The sequence below is a fragment of the Mauremys reevesii genome, linkage group 10 (assembly GCF_016161935.1).
Source record: "Mauremys reevesii isolate NIE-2019 linkage group 10, ASM1616193v1, whole genome shotgun sequence".
NCBI classification, from domain to species: domain Eukaryota; kingdom Metazoa; phylum Chordata; order Testudines; family Geoemydidae; genus Mauremys; species Mauremys reevesii.
This window is the reverse complement of record NC_052632.1, coordinates 40,004,385-40,010,535: the sequence shown is the minus strand read 5'-3', so window position 1 is coordinate 40,010,535 and position 6,151 is coordinate 40,004,385.

Genomic DNA, 6,151 nt, shown 5'->3' with positions numbered 1-6,151 from the left:
TTCAGATTATGCAAGCACTATTATGACATCGATGTGACTGTAGCATACCTCACAATCTGCTGCTGGTATGTGCTGTAATTACATGGACAAGATCCTCAAAGGTATTTAGGCTCCTAACTCGCACTGAAATCAGTAGCTTTTAGGAACCTACATTTCAATATCTGGGCCCATACATGTAAGCAGTTCAATAGGTGGCTACATTTGCTCCAGTGTAGAATTTCTCATTCTCTCAACATCATTTTGAATTTTGGTTTGGTCCCTCTCTCAGTTTACCACACTTTCCAGTATTGGTTTTACCTGAAAATCTGCTCCTGGTTGAATTTATATAAAATAAAAGCACCAAAGAAAGAGAAGAAACTGCCTTGGAGAATGCACAGTGACCCTTGAGTGTGGTTGGTTGGTTTCCTTTGCTTTTTAATTTGGTTGATCAAAAAGCCTGATGAAACCTTATTGAACTGTATTACAAATATTTTCCTTATGGGTGGCTACCTACCAATTCTCTGAGTATGTGAAAGTCTGCTTTTTCTAGTCCTTCTATCATTCTCACTCCTTTGTTTCCTTAGAATCATTAAATCTATCATTCATGATCACTTTCACCCAAATCACCCTTCACCCTCACATTCACAACCAGCTCCTCCCTGTTGGTCAGAATCAAGTCTAAAATGGTTGTCCCTCGGATTACTACCTCCATTTTCTGAAAGGAAGCATTGTCACCAGTACATTCCAGGAAATTACTGGATAATTTTGTGTTTTGCCATATTCCCTTTTCAACAGATGTCTGGGTAGGGAAAGTCCCCCATTATGATCAGGATTTGTGTTTTGGATATTTCTGTTATTTGTTCTAGAAATGCCTCATCTCCCTCCCCTTCCTGATTTGGTGGTCTGTAATAGACCCCTACCAGGACATCACTGCTGTTTTTCCCTCTTTTATCTTTACTCAGAGACTTTCAACTGGTCTGCTTCTCACCTCCTTCTGGACCTCAGAATAAGTCTACAATGCAATACTTCCTCTCTTTTTTTCCTGCTTGTCCTTCCTGACCAAGCTATAGTCCTCTATACCAATATTCCTGTCATGAGATTTAGCCCATGAAGTATCTGTGATGCCAGTTAAGCTCAGTTATGACTTATGTACTAAAACTCCCAGTTCTTACTGTTTATTCCCCATTATTATTACTCCTCATAGAATCATAGAATATCAGGGTTGGGAGGGACCTCAGGAGGTCATCTAGTCCAACCCCCTGCTCAAAGCAGGACCAATTCCCAACTAAATCATCGCAGCCAGGGCTTTGTCAAGCCTGACCTTAAAAACCTCTAAGGAAGGAGATTCCACCACCTGCCTAGGTAACCCATTCCAGTGCTTCACTACTCTGAGTGAAAAAGTTTTTCCTAATATCCAACCTATAGACATCTAAGATTTTAAGCAGATGCCCCCATGGATTTCCCTCTTGTTTCTCCTATAATTCTACTGCAATTTTCCACATCTACTTCTCCCCAAATATCTAGTCCTCTAATAAAGTCACTTTTTTTTACCTGGTGGCTCTTTTCACCTGCCCCCTCTGAACTTAATTTTAAGCTCTTCTCATAAGGTTGGTGAGTCAACGCATGAAGATGTTCTTCTCCTTCTTGATCAGAGGGACCCCATCTCTTCCCAGCAAATTTCCTTCCTGCAATAGCAGCCCATGGTAGAGGAAGTCAAACCCTCCCATAGACCCATCTTCATAACCCTGTTATGTGGATATGCCTACCGTTGAGTGTGTATTGAGCAGCAAGAACACTCAGTGCAGGAGACAAGGGGACTGAGTTAAACTACAGATGTCAAGTTCACATACTTCCATTTTCAGTGACTAATCTCTTAAGCCAGTGGGGATGGCCATGGTACAAAAGTATTTCTGTAGATCAGCATGTGATTATTTGTATTGCAGCACTGCCTCATAGTCCCAGTCACAGACCAGGATCCCATTGCGCTAGGACCTGTACAGACATAGAACAAGTTGGTCCTTAACTGTAATTAATTGACACACATTAACAGCACAACAAACGGACAAGAGGATAATAAAGCAAGCAAAAAAGCCCCCTTTGACCAGGTACCAGCATATAACTAATAGAATGCTACATATTTAGGGAATGTGAGGGCAGTTCACAGTCTGTGCCTCACCCTCCCAGGTCTCCTGCCCAATCCCTGGCTGTGCTGCAGGGATGCTGTGGATCGGACGCTTGCTCTGGCAGTGGCCACATGCCCTCTGGCTCTAGGTGGCAGGATCCTTCTTCCCAGGGTTAGTCCCCCCATCAGGGTTATGATCCCCCTCCAAGTCTGGCCTGCAAGGCCTCTTGGCTGGGGGCATCTCCCTGCGCTGTGCCTGCTGCCCAGGTTCCCCCTCGCTCCTCACAGTGCTCACTGCTCCAGCTCCAGCGCCAGCACTGATGCTGCTCTGCCTCCAGCTCCCTGGGCTGCTTTTCTGGCCCCTCTGGCTCTGGTTGCTGCAGCTCTGCTCCCAGCACAGGTCTGCTCCTTGGACTGCTTCTGTGGCCCTGCTCCCAGCACGGATCTGCTCTCTGGGTTGCTTCTCTGGTTCTCTCTGGCTCTGGCTGGTGCAGCTCTGCTCCCCAGCTCAGCTCAGGCTCCTGCTCTTTCCTTAGCTCAGCCCCACTCTGTTCCAGGCAATTTCAGCTCACATGGAAAGGACCCCCCTGGCCTCCTGACACCCACATTAGCCTGCCCTGCCTTGTCAATCAGGCTGACCTGGAGCACTGGCCTCTCCCCATTGCCCCTGGGGACTGTCAGTCTCAGGGTCCTGATTTCCCATCGACCCTTCCCCTTTCTTTTGGGACTGGGAGCTAGCCAAGCAACAAGGGCACACTGCTGACTCATATCCAGCTTCTCATCCACTGTAACCCCTCGGTCCTTTTCTGCAGAACTGCTGCTTAGCCAGTCAGTCCCCAGCCTGTAGCAGTGCATGGGATTCTTCCGTCCTAAGTGCAGGACTCCTAAGTGATTTCCTAGGCACTGAGTGTGAGGCTGACAAGCCAAGAGCCAGCTCTTGTCCAGGCTGCAGGCATTAGCTAAGAACAAATGGCATCATCAGAGCTGGAGACCAGACCAGGTTAGTTTTGCCCAAAATAAGGATTCGTCTTATCAGAATGTGTTCAGCGTTTAGACTCTGTGAAATGCTTGTTTGTTGCTGCTGCATCAATCTTACTGGTAATATCTGTATCCCAATTCATAAGGTAAGTTTCAGTGTTTGCTCTGAAACTGGAAGCCCTCAAAGAGAGGAGAGAAACATCACCAGGTGTGAAATACTAGTTTGCCGCAGGAGCTGTCATCGTCTGGCCAACACAAGAAGGCCCATAGACACCAGACAAACCCTTGTGGAACATCAGAAGACAAAAGACTTTTTTGATTGCTCTCCCTACCTCCAGAGGAGGGATGTGCACATGGACTCCTGCCATCACCTTGAACGGTGGGGAAATGGAATAAAAATCCCTGACAAGAAGAAACGGCACCTTTCTGGCTGTTTGAACTCTGAAGGGCCAGAGACTTGAAACTGAAGCCATAGATCCCCAGGGGCTGCCTCCTGGGGTGCCCTGAAAGACGCTTTGAATTGACAGATCAGGACAATTCTGTCACTCTCAGGAGTCAGATGGTAACTCATTGGTTGTACATGTTCGCTTGCTTTGACCTGTAAATGACGCTCTTAGTCCTTTCCCCTAATTAATAAACCTTTCACTAGTTTCTTACAGGATTGGCTACAGGCATCACTTTGATGCAGGATTGAAAGTACCAAGTGATCTGGGATAGGTGACTGGTCTCTTGGGACTGGAAGCAACCTGAATGTGGTGTCATTTTTGGTGTTAGTGACCATTTATCACTAAGCCCAGTTTGTCTCGATGGCAGGATAGACTGGAGAGTTAAAGGGACTGCGTGTGACTCCATGGTAAGGCTCATATAGTGATCCAGGAGTTCACAGTTGTTACTGGCTCGGTGAAATCTAATTGTAGAACACACCACCAGCTTGGGGGTCTGCCCTGATATTGGCAGTTTGCTCTGAGTTAGGCACTCACGGTCGTGAGCCACTTCAGACATGCACTGCACTCTGAATTGACACAAGCGCTCATAGTGAGGACGCACAGGGGTGACTGGGAACATGTGTTCAACTTCCTATAATGCAGTGTTCTGCATCCCATAATATTTCACACCTCTTTTCAAAATCCCCCAAAACCTGTGCGTCCCTTCTCAGTGTCTGCTATCTCTGGCAGAAGCATGGAGCATATACAGCTCTGCACTACTCTCCTGAGTATTGTGAGCACAGGGCGCCTGAGCCTGCAGGATTTGCGCAGTGTGACACGTTTCAGCCTCGTGAGGCATTTCAAAAACTTCTCTAATCACTCTGGGCTGGAATGGCAGTGAGTTGCACAGTGGGATAGCTACTCATGGTGCACTCTGCATTGATACAAGCACTCCTGGTGAGACCACGCACCACTGACTCAAGGAGTGCAGTGTGCACACGCACAAGCAATGTAATAACTGTGATGGTTGTATGCTAACGTAATTTAGGTTGACACAAATTTGTAGTGCTGTGTAGCACAGAGGTGTGGCCTCCCTGGGGTTACCATTGGTGGTGTATCCCGAGGAGACACCAGACTCTCACCGCACCGAGGTACCAAACAGGGCCGGCTCTAGGCACCAGCAGAGGAAGCACGTGCTTGGGGCGGCACATTTTAAGGGGTGGCACGTTCCAGCCAATCTTGGGGCGGCACATTCCGGCCGCCCTTTTGTTTTTTGCTTGGGATGGCAAAAAAGCTAGAGCCGGCCCTGACTCTAAGGCTTTTGGGCCTTACACCCTAATTAAGCTACTATCTTCCAGGCCTTGGGAAGCGTAGGCTCATTGCATTTCTGCCTTCCCGTATGCCTATGCCTTACCAGGCTAACACCTATGGCTGCCAATGGCGGAAGTGAGACAAAGTCAGATTGGAAATATGGTGACAATGGTTAACAGGGAGGGGACTTAGCCCTAGGAACAGCTGACTCAAAGGGGAGGGCAGATTCTCCATCACTCGGAGTTCTTAAATAAAGCTTGAAGGTCTCTTGCTAACAGATCTCTCTGCAGGAGGGCAGACTGGCTGAGCACAGTGGTTCCTTCTGGCCTTGAAATCTCTGACACTATAATCAATTAAATCCCACTCCCCTCCTAGAGCCAGAAATAGACTCCGGGAGTCCTGCCCACCAGCTACTGGCTGTGATTCCTGTCTCTCCTCCGCAAGACAGATGCAAAACCCAAGACCCCTGAGCCCCAATGTCCTGCTGCCATCTAGTAAACAGCTGTGTAACCCACTGTCAAAGTGAGTGTCCCCCACCCCAGCAGTCTCACAGGACAGGGTCGGGGGTGGGGGGGTTAACCCCTGGCCCTTTTGCCCAGGCAGCACAGCTGGGGCTGGGCTCCTGCCTATGTGGTATAGAAGCAGCTACCTACAGGATTTCTGTTATTCTGGTTTTATTTTTCAGCCGCTGGGTTGTTTGAACATCAGCCTTTCTGCCAGGTTCAAACTCCTGGAGCTGCTGGGCCTGGTGTGCTGGGGAACCCGGCCCAAGATTCCCTGCTGCAGGTGGCATTACCCATGTGGGTGCTGCTGTCACACCCCGCAGGCAGAGAAGACGGGGGTGGGGGAGTATAACACAAACAACTGGGCAATGAGACCTGGGTCTTTGCTGCCCCTCGCCCCCCTCAGCTGCCCAGAGTCTCCCTGCCAGTGACTGGGCGCCAGCCTCTGGGTCACAGCAGGCAGAGCTGGTTCAAATGTATTGAGGGCCTGGGCACAAAGAACATTGGGGCCCCCACCCTGTTCAGACACAAATGTGCGAATACAAAGACTCCAGTCACTGGTTACACGACGCATTAGTAATGAAGCAAACCAGTTCATGGTGTGTAATAACCTGCTCCATTTTTCCACGTAGCAAATGAATCCGGCTCGATAGCACCACACAATGGTGTTCACTGCGACTCTGCCCAACCCTGGTGTTCCAAGAACCAGTCGCTCACAGGTCAACACTCAGTTCTTTCATCTCCCCCAATTTTCTTAACCCCGACCATTCCGCAGGGGCCCCGCACCAGCGGCGGCGACTCTTGCTGGTGGCCGCTCTGACCCTTGTTCCTAA